The sequence below is a fragment of the Marmota monax genome, unplaced genomic scaffold, assembly GCF_021218885.2.
Source record: "Marmota monax isolate L192 unplaced genomic scaffold, Marmota_monax_Labrador192_F-V1.1 WCK01_AAM20220418_F8-fsc00017, whole genome shotgun sequence".
NCBI classification, from domain to species: domain Eukaryota; kingdom Metazoa; phylum Chordata; class Mammalia; order Rodentia; family Sciuridae; genus Marmota; species Marmota monax.
The window spans coordinates 6,841,047-6,861,994 of NW_026695241.1; the positions used below are offsets into that span (position 1 = coordinate 6,841,047).

General features: G+C 43.3%; 1 pseudogene; it reads left to right on the plus strand.

Moving 5' to 3' along the window:
- The first annotated feature begins 19,192 nt into the window (after positions 1-19,192).
- LOC124090116 (protein SET-like) lies at positions 19,193-20,276 on the plus strand (annotated as a pseudogene).
- Positions 20,277-20,948: the final 672 nt, after the last annotated feature.

The following is a 20,948-nucleotide window of genomic DNA, read 5'->3' on the forward strand; positions in this document are numbered from 1 at the left end:
TGGCAGACTTGAGATCCAAGAAAGAGTCACAATTCAAGTTCAAGGGCACTCTACTAGGGAACCAGAAGGAGCCACTGTGGCAAATGAGGTACAAAGGCAGTCTACTGGCAGACCATCCTATTGTTTCGGAGAAGTTTGTTCTTTTGTTTTATTCTAGAATTTAGCTCATTAGATAAGACTGTCCCACATTATGGGGCACAATCTGCTTTACTCAAATTCTATGAATTTAAGTGTAATTGTTATCCAAAAACGACCTCACAGAAGCATCCAGCATAAAATTCAAAAACACCCTCACAGAATTACCCAAAAATATGTGGACATCTGGGCCAGTCAAGTTGACACATAAAAGTGACCACATAGGAGGTTACTCCATTTCTCTGGGCCTTATTCCTCACCTAAAAAAATGCAGATGATCTCAGCACCATCCTCCTGGGTGAGCATCAAAAGCGAACGAGTCAGCGCACGTGTTAGGGGCAGTGTCTGCACGGAGCACTCGGGCTGCTTTTGATGATGATGATTATTATCACGGGCTTTGGCTGTGTGCTTCACCCTTGTGAAAATGCTCGGAACAAGTTCAAGCAGAACCACAAAGAATAACAGAGGTGTTTGGTTGACACCACCCCTTATCTGATGAGACGCTTCAAACATTAGAATTCTTAGACGTGCCGCAAATGGAGACTCTGCATACTAGTTTTGCAGGCTACTCTGGCCAGTGCTTCATCAGTCAGTGGCCATATTTCCTTGTTGTTATTTCATGAATAAATTTGAATATATTCCATTTTCCCCATAAACTCTTTATTTACTGCTCCTATTAATGCAATATGGCAAAACCATTGACATGACTGGAATCTTGGGCAGCCCACTAGAGCATTTCTCTTGCTTTGCTTTCTCTTCATTGCTTAGGAGAAAATTCGTTTTGCTGTACGTGGTTTTGAATTAACTGGCACTTCTCCTGAATATAATCATCAGCAGAAATCAAGAGGTGGATGCAGAGTAGAGTAGGAACAATCTAGTTGGGTTTGGCTGGAACTGGGTGTGAGCCTCGCCCCCCCACACCTGGCTTCTTCACACCAGTGTATTTTGAGGATTGAAGGGGGGGGGGGGGGGGGGGGGCGCTCGACACAGTCCAGAGCCTGGTACTCGGAAAGCACTCAGTGAATATGAACTAGGACCCTTCCTCCCTTAACAATTCCCTTTACTTCTTGCTCAGGGGAGACCTAGACGTCTGGGTCCCTGAACGTCTTCATGGAGGAGGTTGCCTGGATCGCCCCTATCAAACAGTTAAATAGGCAAGAAGTAAACCGCTCCTGTGGTTAGCCTTGACATTTGGGGTTTATTTATTCCAGCAGCTGCCTTGTTAGTTACCTTGTATCACCTTGACCAACATGGTCAGTTAATAGTGCAGGAAGGTTAGCGGCCACTCCCCCTCTGCAGGCTTCAGAGGCCTGGACTTCCTGTAGGAAATGTCTGCTACACCACTTATTTACCCTCAGCATCTACTAGCCAATGTCAGTGCTTCTTTTTTGTAGAACTTTCCTGACTCCCCAGTTGTGCAATACCACGGGTATGGATTTCAGAGTGCCAAAAATATATTTCTCTATTGAATTTTTGTCTTGCGTTCCCATGCTGCCAAAAACGTAGAAAAGGAATTTTAGTTCATTTGGGGGATTCCTGATTTTTTTGCATTTGAACCTAATTTCTGGGTTGTGGAATGGGCAACTGGTCTTCAATGCTATTGTCTGATACAGACATCCTCAATGGGTTTTGATATTTTGTTGTCAGATAACTATAGGATTTTCACTCAGTCTTGACTCTGAGGCCTCCCTTCAAGGTCCATACCCCTTTTAGACAGACATGTGAGGATAAGAAGGCGGTGAGAATCCAGGGTGTACTGGAATCTGTCTCTGAGTCAATGGGTAGAAAAACACCAAGACAAAAAAAAATCAATTAAGATTTTAATATTTAAAAAATTTAATCTTACCACAAAAATAAATCCCTGGAAGGCAAAAACTGTATCCTGATTATATCCTGACACTCTGCCCAGCAGATCAAGTTTATCTCATTAGATATTTGCTGTTGCTATTAAAAAATGAGTCCACAGATTGCAGAAAGTGAAGAAAAGATTCCCAATATTCTTTTTTCTTTTTATTTGGTACTGGGGATTGAACCCAGAGGTGCTTAACCATGAAGCCACAGCCACAACCCTTTCTATTTTTTATTTTGAGACAGGTCTCACTAAATTGCTGAGTCTGGCCTTGACATGTGATCCTCCTGCCTCAGCCTCCTGAGCTGCTTGGATTACAGGCATGAGCCACCGCACCCAGCATCCCAGTATTTTTTTGAAACAGTAACTTCAATTGTGGAAGGGCACCGTAAGGGCTGAATTGTGTCACTATAAAATTTATATGTTAAAGGACCTGCATTACCTCAGAATGCAACTATATTTAAAGATAGGGTCTATAAAGAGGCAATAAAGTTATAATGAGGTCAGTAGGGTGGCCCCTAAACCAAGATGGCTTGTGTCCTTAAAAGAAGAGAGATGTGACTACTTAGACACACATAAAGGGAAGGCCAGGGGGGACATGGGGAATCCCTTTTATCTTCAGTGGTGGCTGCCAAGACCAAAAGAGGGCAATGCTATAATTGGGCAGTGTAAGCAGAAACGAGTCTTCAGCTTTGTCTTAAAGGACAATTTTTTAAAAATCATACTCTGTAAATTTGTTTCTCAATATGCAAAATTAGACACATTGCTTCTTCTAACAGCAATGTAATAAATAGTACTACTTTTTTCTTTCCTCTTTAAATAACTGGACAATTGGTAAAAACATATGATATAGTTGTATTCAAACACCGGACAGGACGTATCCCTGAGAGAAAGAGAGCAAAACTAAGTGGAGGAAGCAGGAGGGAGCTACAAACCAACGCCTCCTCAGCATTCACAACAATCAGGAAGACAATCAAGTCCACCCGGTCAGCGTGAGAAATCTCACTGACTACCGTATCAGTCCTCAGGCTGCTATAATAAGTTACCATAAACTCAGTGGCTTAAAAAAAAAAATCTTAGGGTAGTCTGGATCAGAAGACATCCCTGGGCTGAGATCAAGGTGTTCACGTGAGTACAACACTCCTTTTTCAGAGATTTAGAAAATAATCCATTTCTTTGCCTCTCCCACCTTCTAGATCCCTACTTTCCTTGACTCGTGGCCTCATTCCTTCTTCTTGAAAGTCAGCAACATCAGTCAAATCCTGCTCACATTGCTTTCTCTGCCTCCCTCTTCTGATCTTAAAGACCCCCCAGGTCCACCCAGACAACCCGGGACACAAGCCCTATTTTGACAGGTGAGCTGTCAGCAATATTAATTTCAGTAACTATTTCCATCCCCCTTTGTCATGCAACCTAACATATCCCCAGGTTCTGGCGATTAGGATGTGGACAACTTTGGGCCATCTTAATTGCATTTACTGTAACCACTGAGGTGTTCCTTGGAGACCTCCAAACAGGCATGCCAGGAAAGTAGTGATAAAGGAATTCTGAAATGACAACTACTCTAGATCCAACCTAGCAAAGTTTAAAAACAGGCTCAAAAAGATTAAGCTGATCTGCAAGTAAATTAATGCTTGCAAAATAAATCTCAAGGCTCGTTAAAGAAAGACAATAAAATCCAGACACACACAAAAATTTATGTTTATGATTCCTACCCCAAATTTCCAGACATTCAAAGAAGTAGGAAAATATGAGCCATGACCAAGAGAACAGTTGACCAATGGAAAGAAGCCCAGGATGAGAGCAATCACAGAATGACCCAACAGAAACTTAAAAATAGTTTTTATAAATAACTCAAGAATTTAAAGAAAAATGTGACTAGAACAAGGAGAGAAATGTGAACTATAAAAAGAAATAAATGGAATTTCCATGGAACCAAACAAAATGAAAAATTTCCTGGATAACTTTAACAAAAGATTGGACGTTATGAAAGAAAATGTCAGTGATCTATGGAAGAAACTACCTAGACTTCAGTACACAGAGGAAAAGAGTGAAAGAGACTTCATGACTTGGGGAACAATATTAAGTGTTCTAAATTATATAAAATTGTCCCAGGAAAGGAAGGACAGAACTTTTATTTAAAGAGACAATGGCCAACATTTGCCTAAATTTAATGAAAACTATGAAACACATAGACATCCAAGAGACTCAATGAGCCCCAAAGAGAATAAAAATAAACAATGTATATCGTAGTACATCACCATCAAATTGCTGAAAAGCAATGACAAGAAAGAAATTTTTAAAAGCAGGTGGAGAAAGATGGACGTATTATACACAGGAAGCAAAGACAAGAATATCCACAGACTTCCCATCAGGACCAATGGAGGCACAGAGACAATGAAAAAGCCCTGTCACGGTGCTGGACATAAAAAAGAAACAGACACCAGTGTTGAATTATATCCATATTGCTGTGGTCTGGATAGAGTTTGGGTGCATCACTCAAGGGTTCACGGTCCCTAGGGTGGTGATGGTGGGAGGCAGTATGAATCTATTAAGAGGTGGGATGAAGTAGGAGGTCCTTAGGTCACTGGGGACACTGCTCTCAGAAGGACTAAGGTAGTTCTCATGGGATCTTGAGTTAGTTCTTGCATAAAAGAGTTGTTACAAAGGGGTCCTGATCCCTGAATCACTCTCTGGCTTCCCGTTAGGCGATATGATCTCTCCCTCTCATATTCACTCCTTCCATGATGTGATCACTTTTAGGCCCTACCAGAGGTCAAACACATGGGGCCACATAATGTTGGAATTCTTCCCTCCAAAACTTTGAACTAACCTCTTTTCTTTGTAGAGTTAACCTACCTTAACTATTTCATTATAGTAACTAAAAATAAACTAATGGATATATCCTATAAAAATAATCTTCAAAAATGAAGAACAAAATAAGAGTTGCATCCAAGAGACCTCCACTATCAGAAAGTCCAGGAGAAGATTTTGGGTTTGGAAAATAATACCAGATTGAAATTTGGATCTGCATAAAGGAAAGTATAACACTAGAAGCGGTAAATATGGTGTGAATTGTATTTTTAATTTTAAAATTTATTTAATAAGAATTTGATTTCAATTAAAAAAATTAATAATAATGTATTGTGAAGTTTATTATGTACATAGAAATAAAATGTTTGACAGTGATTACATAAAGAACCCAAGGGGAGAAAAGAAATTATACTATTGTAAGATTCTTAGGGTATTCCAGCATGGTGTCACTCACCTATAATCTCAGGAGCACCAGAGGCTGAGGCAGGAGGATGGCAAGTTCAAAGCCAGCCTCAGCAACTTAGAGAGGCCCTAAACAACTTAGCAAGATCCTATCTCAAAATAACAAATAAAAGTAGCTGGGATATGCAGCTCAGTAGTTAAGTGCTCCTGGTTTCGATCCCTGGTATTAAAAAAAAAAAAAAAGATCTTAGGTTACATGTTAAAAGAAAGTCCACAGAAAATGTAATCTGCAAATTTTCAATCCAAAAGAAGTGGGAAAAAAAGGTAATAACAGGCGACCACATAGAAAATAGAATAGTCAGATGGTAGACTTAAATCCAACCATATCAGTAACTGTAGTAAATAAAGGCACTTTAATTAAAAGTCAGAGATTGTCAGACTGGATAAGAAAGCAAGATCCAATTAAGTTTTGTCTACAAGAAATCCAATATAAAGACACAAATAGGTTAAAAATAAAAGAATGGGAAAAGATATATTATACAAACAGTAACGATAAGAAAGTTGAAGTGGCTATATTAATATCAAACAAGGTGGACTTCTGGTGAAAGAATATAACCGTGCATAATGAGGGGCAATTCACAATGATAAAAGAATCAATTCATAAAGAAAACATCGCAGTCCTAAATGTGTACATACTATTCACTGAGCTTCAAAACACAAAGCAGGCTCTGGGTTCAGTGGCCCATGTCTGCAATCTCAGCAACTTGAGAGGCTGAGGCAGAAGGATCACAAATTTGAGGCCAGCCTCAGAAACTTAGTGAGATCCTATCTCAAAAAATAAAAAGGTCTGGGGATATAGCTCAGAGGTAAATCACCCCTGGGTTCAGTCCCAAGAAGCAAACACTAAAAGAGCTGAGAATTTAAATCCACAGTTATAAGTGATTTCCATTTTCCTCCAGAAAGTGGTGTTAGGAAAACTGAATATTCACATGAAAAAGAAATAAGTTGGACCACCATCTTATCTTATACTCTACACAAAAATTAACTCAAAATGGATCAAAGACCTAAATATAAGAGCTAAAAATATAAATTTCTTATAAGAAGGCATGGAAAGAAATCTTCATGACATTACATTTGACAGTACTTTCTTGGCTATGACACCAGAAATATAAGCAACAAAAGAAAAAAATAGACAATTTGGACTACATCAAAATTTAAAAGTTCTGTGCATCAAAGGACACTATTCATAGAATGAAAGCGTAACTCAGGGAATAAGAGAAAATATTTGCAAATCACATATCTGATAAGGAATTAATACCAAACAATTCAACTATTAAAAAAAAAAAAAGCAAACAACTCAATTAAAAAACCATCAAAGGGGGCTGGGATTGTGGCTCAGTGGTCGAGCGCTTGCCTAGCATGCATGAGGCACTGGGTTTGATCCCCAGCACCACATTAAAAAAAAATAAATAAACAAAATAAAGGTATTGTGTCCATCTACAACTAAAAATAAAATAAGAAAATTTAAAAGTAGCCAAAGGACTTGAATAGACATCTCCCTGGAGAAGGTTTGCAAATGGTTAACAGCCACATGAAAAGATATTCAACACCACTAACCCAGGGAAATGCAAATCAAAACCACAATGAGGTGCTGCTTTACACCCATTCAAGTGGCCCTTATCAAAAACAGAAAATAACAAGTGTTGCTGAGAACAGACAAAAATTTGAGCCATGGTGCATTGCCTGTGAGAATGTAGAATGGGGTATTGCTGTGGAAAATGGCGTGGCAATTCCTCAGATAACTAAGCCTGGAATTACCACATTCTTCATCAATTCCATGTGTGGATATCTAACCAAAACAATTTAAGGCAGAGACTTGAACAGATATTTGAACCTTCATGTTCACAGCAGGGTGATTCACCAGAGCCAAAAAAGGTAAAGGCAACGTGTTTTAGATTTTTGTCACTATAATGTCACTCTAATGAAATACCTTCCACAGCCTACTTACTTAGAAAAGTTATTGAGCTCATAGTTTTAGAGATTCTAAGTTCAGGATCAGGGGGCCCCATTGGTTTGGCCCCTAGTGAGATGGTGTTTGGTGGCACTTGATGGAATGAACAGAGGGAAAGAGGACAGGCAGGACCTGGCTCTCTCCTTTTATGGCAGCCTCCCCAGAGAACCACCAGAGGGGTTGCAGGGGATTACCTCACACAGCCAAGGACCTGAGAACCTCCCGCTAGGCCCCACCTCCCAACAGTGCCACCCTGGTGCCCAAGACTTTTAATCCCAATGACCCCTTGGGGGACACTCAAAGTGTAGCTCAACTACGTGTCCATCCACAGATAAATGGACAAAATATAATACATACAATGGAGCATTGTTCAGCCTTAAAAAAGAGGGAAATTTGGACAAAACTACAACCTATATGAACCTTGAAGGCTGGCTAAGTTACATAAGCCAGTCATAAAAGGGCGAGTGCTGTGTGATTCCTCTTCTGCGCATCCTAGAATAGTGACATCCACAGAAACAGAACAAAATGGCCGTTGACTCTGGGGAGTTATTTCATACCACTGAGCTGTATACTGAAAAATGGTTGCAAGTGGCAAATTTTATATTATTTCTATTTTTCTACAATAAAAAAGAAGGAGGAGGAGAAAAAGAAATAATAAGGGGTTTGAGGAGGGAAATCTAAGCATGTCTTTGCGGTGATTAAGTTCATTTCCCCCCCTTTTTCCACATCAGAGGGAAATTCTTACATTGCCATCTGGCCCAGTTCCCCAGTTCCCCTCTAAGAGCGCTCCCGTGTGCTAGAAAGCTCTGGCCAAGTGGGCCTGTGGGTCTGTGTCTGGCATGTGGACTAGATTTTTCTTACTTCCCAGTTTAATTTAGGGGAAAGCACTTCACTGAAGTGCTTAAACAGGAAGGAGAAATTACCCACACTGTTATTTTCTCTTGCAACAGCCTCAAGATTCAAGCTAAAGCTACCATTATCCTTTTCCTTCAATTCCTCTAAAAATACTCATCTCCCTATTGGGTTCCACGGGGAAGGACGCTTTGGCTGGTGCCACAGGTGCAGACAGAACTGCAGGAGCCCTGGTCCCTATAGGCTCTGTGCAGTGATAAGGGACCCTGTCCTCCGGGGGCCTCTAGTGTATCCAGGGGTGCTACCTGAGGAGTCAGGCCAGATCCCAGACTTGGATAAGGATTTCCTTTCTGAATGATTGAATGAATGATCAATTTATCCAGTAATGAATAAGTCCTCGAAGATAATTATTTCACCTTAGTCCCAATATAACGCTGATGCCAAAACAGAACTCCGGCATTGACATGATAGTTTTTAAAATGGGAATAACAATAATGGTCACAATATCGGCTATCATTCGGGGTAGTTTTTTTCTACTGATTTATTTAATCCTCACAGTGAAGCTGTAAGGCAAGTTGTATTTTTATCCTGGTTTCCCGGATGAGGAGACCCAGGCCCAGAGAGGGAGGCGAGGTGGCTTTTCTGTGACAGGCTCATCCATACATTTTCACTTCTTTGGCTTGGGAGGTCCCACTGAGAGGCAGGGTAGTTGGAGGCGTGCTCTATGTTGCTAGATGATTCAAATGATTCTGCGGGCGGGCCACGGGCATTCAAGTCCACGTGCCAAAGCAAGTGTAGGGATTAGTGGTGTAGCCAAGAGGACTGGGTGGCTACAGTTTCATATTTAATCTAATCTCTTAGAGAGTTTTTCCCTCCCTCCAAAGTCCAGCATGAGTCCTGGGACTGAATCCTGTGGCCCTGTCTTGGACCACTTCACATCCCCCAACCCACCGCTGTGGTCAAGTGAAAGATGCCCAGATACACCCGGCACGTGCCACTTGCCCATCTTCATGTCTGGGGGCGGGGGAGGGGCTCAGTGCCACCTAAACGGTGTACCCCAAGAGGGTGGAAAAGACGACGGAGGTGCTATTACCCAAGGAAGAAGCGTGCACACGCAGGGCAGGCAAAATAACCTCCGCTGCCCACTGCAGGAGACCGTCCATGGCAGACCGGCCAATAGCTGGTCCTCTCCCTGCAAGGCTTGCCGACCACAGCCCTTTAGAAGATTTGAACAGCTTTGAACTCACAGCTCACAGAGCACTCAAGAAATGAGCCGTTGGTGCTCCACTCCTGGAGTGCTGCCGTGTGTTGAATTTGGATGTTCATTTCTTCCTCCAACAAAGATTGATGGCCCACTAAACACAGGTGAGTATCCAGAAAGGCAGAAGTGAACCAGGGTCACAACCCCAGGGTCCACCACAGTGGGGGGCTTACTGTCCCATGCCATTTAACCGTAGGTTTGCTTGACTGGGTAAATTGCATGTGACTTTTGCATATGATGTTGGATAATTCATGTAGCAGCACGGATAGAATTTCAAATAATAGCAGGCTGTCGATACAGATTTGCTGATTTATTTTTGTTTGTTTTTGTTTTGTTTTGTTTTGGCACCAGAGATTGAACCCAGGGATGCTCAATCACTGAGCCACATCCCCAGCTCCTTTTTATATTTTATTTAGAGACAGGGTCTTGCTAAGTTGCTGAGGCTGGCTTTGGAACTCTCCATCCTCCTGCCTCAGCCTCCCAAGCCACTGGGATTACAGGTGTGCGCCACTGTGCCCAGCAGATTTGTTGATTTATTACACGACAGTGAAGGTTCATTTTTCTGTTTCATGATCATTTCTTTTCCCTTGGACCAATCAGATCATGAATGATAGAAGCTACCAGCTCTATTTCCAAGAACAGTGCATGAATGCTCTCCCTTACAGGTGTTGGAAATGGAAATCATTTGGTGTGGGAAGCCCTCGTCTACTGATCACTTGTGTGGGGTTAAACGTGTGGGAATGAGGAGTCTCACAACTGCTATTTTTCCCCTTTCTGTGTTTTTGCTCCCTTTGATCCAGGATTTTAATCTTATTTGATTAAATTATTTCTAGTGAGGTGTTCAAATACTTTCAAGTATCTCTGCCTTTTGAACATTAGCTCTTTTTTGGTGTGTTTTTTCCTAATTATTCTATATATAGCATAATGACCATGAAAGCAAGGGAAAAAAAAACATTTTATGTTCTTGAATTTGATTTCATATTCACAGCCACCACTTAGTACCTCTCTAGTTATTAGATTCATTTCAATGTCATTTATGAGGCGCCTGCCAGGATCATAGTCATTTCAATACACGTTTCTGAACATTTAGGGAATAAGTTGGTTCATTGATTTAAACATAGGACCTCAATATCTGTGTTTATACGCTGCTCAAAGCTCCTATTACTTAAGAGCTGGGCTACTGTGCATTATCTGATGTATATTTAGGATTTGTTAATCAAATATTTATTGAACACCTACTATGTGTCAGTACTACTTTAGGTATTGGTAATACAGCAGTGAACAAGACAAAATTCCACATCCAAGGGGCTTTCATTGTAAAGGGGGAGCGAGATCATAAATGCAGAAATAAATATTTTACCGTGTACTATGAAGAGAGATGAAGCAGAGTGTTCGGCAGAATCGGGAAAGCGCTCCTGGGTGGGAGTGTTGGGTATGTCTATCAGTTCCTTAGAGCTACTGTAACAAAATAACCACAGACTGCACGGTTAAACCACAGACATCTACTGTCTCACAGTTCTGGGGCCTAGACGTCCAAGGTCAAGGTGTCAGCAGGTTGGGTTTCTTCTGAGGCCTCTCCCCTTGGAACCTGGCCATCTTCTTGCTGTACTTTCCCTCGACTTTATTCTGTGTATGCTGAAGACTGGGGTGTGTATGTGAGTGTGTGTGTGTGTGTGTGTATCCCCTCTTCTTAAAAGGGCACTAGTCAGGCTGGATTAGGGCCCACCCTCCCCAACCCATTTTAACTTAATCACCTCTTTAAAGACCTTGTCTCCAAATGTAGCCACACTCTGAGGTCCAGGGGGTTAGGACTGCAACACTTAATTTTGAAGGAGACACAATGCAGCCCCTAACAAGGGTCAAGGAAGACCACTCTGAGGAGGGGTGACCTCTGAGCAGAGTCCTGAATGAGGGGACAAGTGACAGTCCTGGGTGAATCCTCTGGGGAAAGAGTGCCCCCTCTGCAGGGCACTGTTCAAGCACAGGCTCTGGCTGAAGCTTGGGGAGGCCACCAAGACCAGAGCCACACCAGGCAGGGCAACAGGGACACAGGCCAGACCAACGCCAGCTCCAGAAGGACTTCAGAGGCAGCGGGACCCTGCCTTTTTTTTCCTGAATGCTATCGGAAATCATTTTCGGGGACATAATCTCACATACATTCTTTCTTCTTCTTTTTATTTTTTGTACTAGGGATTGAACCCAAGGGCCCTTAACCACTCAGCCAAGTCCCCAGCCTTTTACATTTTTTATTGAGAGACAGGATTTCACTACTTTGCTTAGAGCCTTGCTAAACTGTTGAGGCTGGCCTTAAACCTGCAGTCCTCCCGCCTTAGCCTCCCGAGTCGCTGGGATTACAGGCATGTGCCACCACGCCCAGCTCTCACATACATTTCTAAAGTCCATTTTTCAATTTCCAACAAATTTTCTGTAGACTTCCAAAATTCCAGCTGTCAAGGTCATAGTGATCATGACCCTCAGAGAAGTGTCTTAGACTAGTTAAGAGCAGACCCAGGTCCCTTTCTGCTGGTTTTCTAGGAATTCCTTATCTCCAGTGTTCAGATTTCAGCTAAATTACCTGGAAGACTGGATCACTGCTAAAGCTTCTCCTGCCACATTCAATGAAGCTGAGTTTATGAAGAAGAGAAATATAAGGTTCAGTGTGTCGATGGAAGAACACCTTTTCTAGAAGAAATACTTAGATTATGATGATACGGTCCAGAGTTACTGATGAGGAGTGACATTACATTGACATCACTTGGGACGACCTGGGTCAAGGCAAACTCTGAGGTGTGTTTTCCATCTTTGGCAAATGCCATCTCTAGACTTAGGGGAAGTCAAGAGAGGAAGGATAACAATTGCTTTTGACATTTTCAGCAATTTGCTGCCAAATTTAAGAGATTTCCACAAAGAAGTTCACACACATCCTGCCTGGAGCTTGTTCTGAACTAACCAAAGTTTGTATTCTAAAGTCACAGGTGACACTGAATCATACCACAGCCATCAATGTATCTTTTAAGTTAAAATGAATATGTCCATTTTTACAGCGTATTTTTGTTGTGTTCAGATTTGAGCAGTGGCTGGAGATGGGTAGGCATTTTCATGGGAACATGTGCAACACATCAGCTTTCTCACCCATATTTCCAGTAAACTAGGTTACGGAGGTCTGCCTTCCAAGACAGGTAACAATTCCATAATACAGAAGAAGGCAATGATATTTAACACACATACACACACACACACACACACACACAGAAGTTTCAACTGTAATATCCTGAATAGAATTAGTAGAATTTTAAGGGTGATTGGTTATGTTTCAAAAACTGACAACAGGTCACTTTTTTCTCATTTTTCTTCTTTTGGAAACATAGTATCTGTTTTTATGAAGTGAGAAATGATAAATAGAAAATGTCGACTATTGAATGCCTTGGAAATCATTTAGAGATCATTCGAAATAATGCTAATATGAATATGAAGCGCTTCCCTCACCCCCACAGGGAGAGAAAATGGACTGACTTCTTCCGGCCAAAGTATTAGAATTATGTGTGTGTGAATAAAGTCCTATGAAAACCGAAAACCTAAAAACAAATCTGGAAACACATGTTCAGTGCGTTCCTCTGAAGATCGCCTTCAGACCCAGAAGGCACCAGTGCCCTGGGAGAGCAATGCGTTTTCCATAGAGTCTTGGCACCCAAGGGGGCACAAGCCAAAATGACTCAGTCAAGTTCTCGGGCACTTCCAGGCCGTCCCTAGTGAAGCAGAAGGATCCTTCGGTGGTGAAGTCACGTCATCCCATCTGCTCTGAGAAGCAAACCTAGAGAGGTTGGCACTGACCAGTGGCCAGGGCTGCTTGGTCCCGTGCACCCCAAAATCGCGAATCCCCACTGCAGCCCTCTCTGGGGTGGTGACAAGCGTTATGAAGTTGTTAGATTAGCGAGGTTCCCCTGCATTTTCTCTTTAAGCCAGAATGCTCTCACAGCCGAGCTGTAATGCTCTGAAAATGCCTACATAATGAGATCCAGACGCCAGGCTGGATCCCAGATGGGAAGCGGCCAGTGGCATTCCGACCACTGTTAACCTTGCCGAAGCTGGGAAAAGCCAGTACGACTAAATCCAAAGACAGAGAGGAAACCAGCACAGGAAATAGTGGCCCTTCAATAATCACACACTTCTATGGGGTGGGAAGGTGGTTCGTCTTCTAGAGATGGCTAGCTCCAACTGCCATCCCTTCTGAGGAAGGCAAGGAGAAGGAATGGACCTGAATTATCCCATCGATGACTAAATGTTACCTTTAGCTCCCCGGAGTCCCTGCTAGGAACACAATTTCAAGGAATCCCATCTAGCCTGCTGGCCGACCTGGACTCACCACGTACTTGGGTAAACATAGGCTTCCTAATAAACTGCCTTTCTTAGAAATCTAAAGCACACACATACACACACACAAAGAAACCTTAGGTTCAGGAAAACTGAAATTTCTTAGGCAGGCAGGAAACAGGATCAAGTTGCTGAACAATAGAGCCAGAAAGAAAACCCAAGTAAACCCTCGGGCATCTAGCTAAAGGACTTGGAGAAATGACATTTCAGAAAATTACATGTCAGTTGCCAATTTAGGCTCTAGTGTGCAAAGGTACCTGGATCCGTTAATAGGGTGAATCTTGTACAAAACCTGTTTGCCTGGCTTGATTCAAAGTCATCTGTGACTTTCATTTCCCAGGTGATGGACAAATTTGACAGGCGTGGCCCCAGCCAGGTGCAGAGCACAATGGACAAAGAAAAACTAGCTCTGGCCTCGGGCCTGAGGGTGGTGGAGGCAGCAGCACACCCAGAGGCAAAGGGGCAGCAGGGTTTTTAAGGAGAGGACTTAACAAATTAGGTAGAGTTCAGTGATTTCTGACCTGGAAAAGAAAGGTCACATTTTCCTTTGCTTGGTTACTTAAGGTGACCGACCCATCAGAAGGGTTTTGGTCAGGGCCCTTGATACAGAAGCATTCTTGAGCTGTAGAACCGAGAATGCAGAATCCATGAGGATCAGCAGAATCTGTCGGTGATGACCTGGGCAGCATCCATGTCTTCTGGGGGAAGAGCCTACTTGCTAGGGATATGAATGGTGACATTTAATTTGCAATCTAGATATAAAAGTTAAGTTTCTGACTGTGTATCTGTTACCGCATTACCTAGGAAATACTGGGTGGGTTTTTACTGTAGTAGAGTGGATTGAAAATGTGGTATTAAAAATTTGGACTTTATGACCAGGTGCGGTGGCGCTGCCTGTAATCCCAGTGGCTCAGGAGTCTGAGGCAGGAGGATGGCGCATTCAAAGCCAGCCTCAGCAATTTAGTGAGGCCTTAAGCAACTCAGTGAGACCCTATCTCTAATAAAATGTTTAAAAAAAAAAAAGGCTGGGGATGTGGCTCAGTGGTTAAGAGCCCTGGGTTCAATCCCTGGTACCAAAAAAAAAAAAAAAAAAAGAGAGAGAGCTTTAAAAGTGGTCTTCAAATATAGGCAGGGCCATGAGGATAGGGGAACTGCCAGTGAAGAGATGCACCATTGCGTGTTATCTTATGTTTCATTTATCCCAGAAACAGACATATGGGGGGTATTAATGGTCAAGAATTTATTAAGGAAGTGCTCTGGGGCAAATCAATCTGGGGGTATCCGAGAAAGAGAAGGGCTAAGCAGGATGGGAAAGGGGAAGATTCCCACCAAGGAGCCATTCCAGGCCAAGTCCCAGCCTTAGCTCAACCCATGGAAAGCCGTGGAGTATAAGTTAACTTTGTCCCACCTCTAGGCAGGGAGCTGGGCTTGGATACTCTGCACCAGTCAGTCATTGACCAGGGACCCCCAGGAAGAACCCAAATACCCAGAGCTTCTGGCTGCTCAGTTGGCCTGGAAGCAAATAGGCCAAGACAGTACACCCCAAGATAGAGAAAGGATTTTGAAGGGATGGCACAGAGCCCCAACATCTTCCCCCATGCACATCTAGACCAGAAGGAGACACAGGTGTTTCTGATGAATCCAAAATTCCGACGACAAACTCTTCAAATTTCAGCTGCTCATTTATAATTGGGCTGCTTGTCACAGGGGCAACTCTAGGCAGCTGAGGGTAGTAGAGATTTGTAAACTTAATAATGTCCTAAACCAGGGCTGGTTTTCTCCGGGATATTGCTTCTGTGTAGTGGTATCTCCTGATGAGCTTGCTCCTACCTTCTGCTGCCCTTGGGACAGTGACGGGTGCAGACCTGCTCAGATCTGAAGCATCTCCCAGGTCTCCTTATTCAACCTCAGTCCTACTGGACCCCTTTTCTCCCTGGCTGATGACCAGAGAGCCTGAGATGGTTGTCCTCAAGGTGACAGATTCAAAGGCTGAATATGTGCCACTATACAGTTAGAGGATCGTGGAAATGGAGGTTAACTGGGACTGGAAGAACCAGGGAAGGTTCTGGAGGCTTCATCTTGGCTTTAAAGATCAGTAGAATTTGGAAAAGTGGAAGAGAGAAGGAAGGGTCCCCAGGCAGAGAGACAAATGGAGGACTGGTGAGAGATGAAGGCTGGCTTAGCTGAAGCGAGGAATCACTGGCCAAGAGGCTGACACTCAGTCAACCTGAGCCTGAAAACTGGGTCATGGTCGCCAGCCATCTCCCCCACGCTGCTCGCTTCAGCTTCTTCCTGATTCTCTGCCCAGTTCCCCACTCCGACTTGCTCTCCATCAAGCTGTGTTGTGCTCTGGACCATCCTCCTAATTAATACATGCCAGGTCCCCTGAGCTGACAAGCTCTCAATACAAAGAAACGAATGATACCAGCCAGGAGAAAAAGCAGAACAAAATAAAGATAGCAGGAGGGTGTTCTGAGCGAACAGCACCATGGAACAGGCGCATTGCAAGGCATTTTGGCAAAGGGGAAACCTGATGTGTTAATTAGGAGTCTATTTCCGTAATAAGACTGCTCAGGGGAAGGTAATAAAAAGAAACTCAAGGGGCATGGGGGGCGGGACCGTTGGGGCAGAAGGGAAGTTTGAGGTAAGGCGAGGGGAGGGGCTGATTGTGTCCTGTTGTCTTCTGTGTGTCTGTGGTCTGTTGGCTCCGTAAGGCAGGGGACTGCCCCTTTTGTGTTTTGTAAAGCACCATGAATAAAGAGACTTGGGTATAAATAACAATGTGGTTTCTGCCCCAGGACTCGATTCAACAGGAAGTACTGCAACCGAACACGCTCCAGCTGCTGGTGGGTCTCGACTGTTGAGGGTGGATTTCTATTCAGAGGACCGTCTGCTGCTGAGATGAGCCAGCGTAGGGTTCAAAACAAGAGGAGGTGCGGCGAGAAGTGAGGTGCCAAGCACCCACTATGAAAAAAAGGAGCTTGTGAGGCCCAAGGCCCTCATCCAACTCCTAGCAGCCAGGCGTAGGGGACTGGAGCAGAGCCGGCGCTTAGACAGCCATGCTAAGCTCAGCTTCGCTGCTGATGGCCCCGCGGTCAGGCCTTCCAATGGACAGTGGTGGGCTGAGAAAACGCAGTCTAGCTTCCCCACTGCTGCCAGATTTCCAAAAAGCACAGCTTTCAACATAACTTTCTGCTGTTTAGAACTGGTGATGGAGGTTACCTGGGACTGGCCAAGCAGATGTTCAGGGGACGTGGAGTCAGTTACTGAACCCTCCTGAACGTCACTTTCACCTTTGTGGAGTAACAGTGGCAATGGTCACTGCATTGTTGGGCTTCAGGAAAAATTAAAGGAGATTTTAAATCACTTGGGATGTAGTAAGTACTCAATTAATGTTAACTTTCATTATTGGCTAAGGAGCCAATAGATGCAGTGGACTCCATCCTCCTCCACTACACACCTCCACTCTCCTCTCCATAGCAACATCTGGCAGGCCCTGAGCAGATTGGACATGTGTGACCACACTTCAGGGCCTCAGGAGCCTGAGAGCACCTGTTGTGTCAGGCTCTTTTCTCCTAGCCTCTCTGGGCACCTATCCAGCCAGGCCAACCAGAAGTGGGGGTGGGTCTTCCCAAATCATCCTGTACTGGGCAGGGTGTTGACAGAGTAGAGGACGCAGGCTCTCTTTCTATTGTCATGAGAGCCCCTCTTGGAATGTTCATTCTGTGGACCTGAAGTGGACGCCTGTTCCTCTGTCTCTTCCATCTCCCTTTCTGAAGATAGGGGCCCTTCACCACCTTTGCAATATTAGTGAGGACATCAGTAGCCCGACTCCAGCCCATTGGATGGGGTGGGAGTGTACAGGGCAATCAGGGAAAATCAAAGTCATATGGGGAGTTTGTATGAGAGCTGGAGGTAGGGATAGGGATGGGGGGTCCCTCTCTCTTGCCTTGGGACGCAGAGATCTAAGGAACATGGGAGACTGAATATGCCAGGGGATTCTTGCTGCCATGTTGAAGAGATTCTGAGTGAAGTCAACTGAAGTTAAAGATGGACAGTCCTCGTCAGCCACTTGATACAGCTACACCTGAAGGCAGTCATCCCCATTTAACTCCCTAAAGCTGACTGAGTTAGGTTTTTGTCATTAGTACTAATAGGGCTTTTTATTTGAAACCATCAAGATTTTACTTCATACACATTAAACTTGTTTCTATTAGGAATCGTCAGATGGAAAAAATATGGGGGTTACCTAGAAGTGGGGAGTAGAAAACTGATTTGAAACAAAAGATAGAGGAGAATTAGATTAGGCACTGAGGCCTTGAGAAGAGTAGATGAAGTCCAGAAAACAGAAGTTATACTTTTTTTTTATTTTGCAATTTTGGTGCTTTTAATTTAAAAAAAATGTTTTATGACTTTCATAAGTTCTTTTTTCATTAGGCATTATACATTTTTGTCACATATTAACCACTTCGGGGCTCTAACCAGCAAGTTGAAGACACTTGGGGTGGAGCCTCAGGCAGGTAATTAAGATTAGCTGGAGGTTATGAGTCCCACTAGTGGCTTTCTAAGAGAGAACCCAGCTGGCATGCTTTTGCCATGTGATTCCCCTCTTCTGCCATGCTTTGATGCAGCAAAAGGGCACTCACTGAGAAGATGTTGGTGCCATGTTCTTGGACTTCCCAGGCTCCATGAGCTCAATATATCTCTACTCTTTCTAAGTTACCCAGTCTCAGGTATTTTATTATAGCAAAAGAAAATGGATTAACTTTCTTCTGGTATTAGAATTTTCCAGACAAACAGAACTAATAGGATGTGGATGAATACAGATGTCAATATCAATATAGTCATAGATATTTTAAGGAATTGACTCATATGATTGTGGAGGTCGGTGAATCCAAAACCCGTAGAGTAGGCTGGCAGTCTGATGACCCAGGGAAGTCTGGGTCTTGTAGCTGAGTCTGCAGGCAGAATTTCCTTTTCCCCCAGGGAGGTCAGTCTTCTTACTATGAAGGACTTCAACTGAGTGGAGAAGATGCAGAAGGATAATCCGTTTGACTCAGAGCCTACCTATGGCAATGTCAATCTTATTTTTAAAAATACCTTCACAGAGCTATCTAAAATAGTGTGGGACCAAAGAGCTGAGTCCCCCAACCAACCTACCAAGTAGACACATAACATTGGCAATCACCCTCCTCAAGTGGTTTTGGGAACACTGACTTCCCAAATAAGACCCTGGGAGACATACGACCAAAGCTGCTGCCGAGTGTCTGTAAGACTCCATTGGCAAACCCTTCTGCTGTCCTTTTGCCCTGGGACTTCTTAATATAACACGGTGGGTGGGGTGGGTTATGAGGGCACTGAATTACCAGGACAGTAGCCGGAAACTCCAGTCATGGAGAGTTGGGCCTTTTATGTTAAAATGGGCTCATCTGAGTTCTCCGCACGTCTCCCTGGTAGGCTGTGAGGCCTGGGTCTGCTCCTTGACTTCCCTCACAGGATGGCCCTCAAATCCCAATCTTCGCTCCAGCCTCAAACGAAGAAACCCAAACTGCCTGCCCCCCCCCCAAAGCAGGCAGATTCATCAGCATCTCCAGGTTTGCCGAAGGGAGAAAAAGAACAAGAAACAATTGAACATATCGATGAGGTACAAAATGAAACAGGCAGACTTAATGAACAAGCCAGGGAGGAGATATTGAAAGTAGAGCAGAAAAATAACAAACTCCGCCAACCATTTTTTCAGAAGAGGTCAGAATGGATCACCCAAATCCCCAATTTAGGGGTAACAACATTTGTCAACCATCCACACGTGTCTGCACTGCTTGGGGAGGAAGATGAAGAGGCACTGCATTATTTGACAAGAGTTGAAGGGACAGAATTTGAAGATATCAAATCAGGTTACAGAATAGATTCTTTTTTTTTTTTAATTTTTTTATTGTTGGTTGTTCAAAACATTACATAGTTCTTGATATATCATATTTCACACTTTGATTCAAGTGGGTTATGAACTCCCATTTTTACCCCGTATACAAATTGCAGAATCACATCAGTTACACATCCATTGATTTACATATTGCCATACTAGTGTCTGTTGTGTTCTGCTGCCTTTCCTATCCTCTACTATCCCCTCTCCCCTCCCCTCAGAATAGATTCTTATTTGGATGAAAATCCTTACTTTGAAAATAAAGTTCTCTCCAAAGAATTTCATCGGAATGAGAGTGACGATCCGTCTTCAAAGTCCACTGAAATCAAATGGAAATCGGGAAAGGATTTGACGAAACATTCAAGTCCAACACAGAATCGAGCCAGCAGGAAGGAGGAGCATGGAGAACCGAGAACTTCTCGACCTGCTTTACTGACCATCCTGCTGCAGGTGCAGGTGAGTTAGGAGAGGTCACCAAAGATGACACTTGGCCAAATCCATTGCAGCTCTATTTGGTTCCTGATATGGTTGATGAAGAAGATGATGATGAGAAGGGGAAGGAGAAGGACTAGAAGATATTGATGAAGAAGGGAATGAGGATGAAGGGGAGGAAGATGATGAAGGGGAGGAAGGAGAGGAGGATGAAGGAGAAGACGACTAATTGAACACTGACGGATTCCAACCTGTTTTCTTTCTTTCTTTCTTTTTTTAATTCAATCTCTGGGAGCAAGTTGCAGTCTCCCCCCCCCCACTCCCTCCACCCCCTTGTGCTCAGTCACCCTGTTCTTGAGGTCTCTTCTTTCAAATCGTGGTTCTCAACTTATTTTGGGGGGAAATACCTTGAGCAGAGTACAAAGTGGGCATTTTGACAACATGGCTTCTCCTTTGGCATGTTTAATTGTGATGTTTAATGGACATCCTTGCAGTTTAAGATGACACTTTTAAAATAAAATTCTCTCCTAATGATGATCTGAGCCCTGCCACTCAATGGGAGACTCAGCAGAACCTGTAGGATCTTATTTGGAATCGACATTCTCTATTGTAATTTTGTTTGTTTATTTTTAAATTTTTCTTTTTTGTTTTCACTGGAAAGGAAAAATGATGCTCAGTTTTAAACGTTGAAAGTGTACAAGTTACTTTGTTACAATAAAACTAAATGTATACACACATACACACAAAAACACACACAAATGGCCTCATTATCACCCACAACCTCACTAGACCTGGTGACATTTTGGTGACAGTTTCTTCTTAACTAGATAGCATCCCAAAGACATGCCAAACCATCTTTATGTACCCAGTGATCAGCATAATGCTTGGGACAGAACACAGG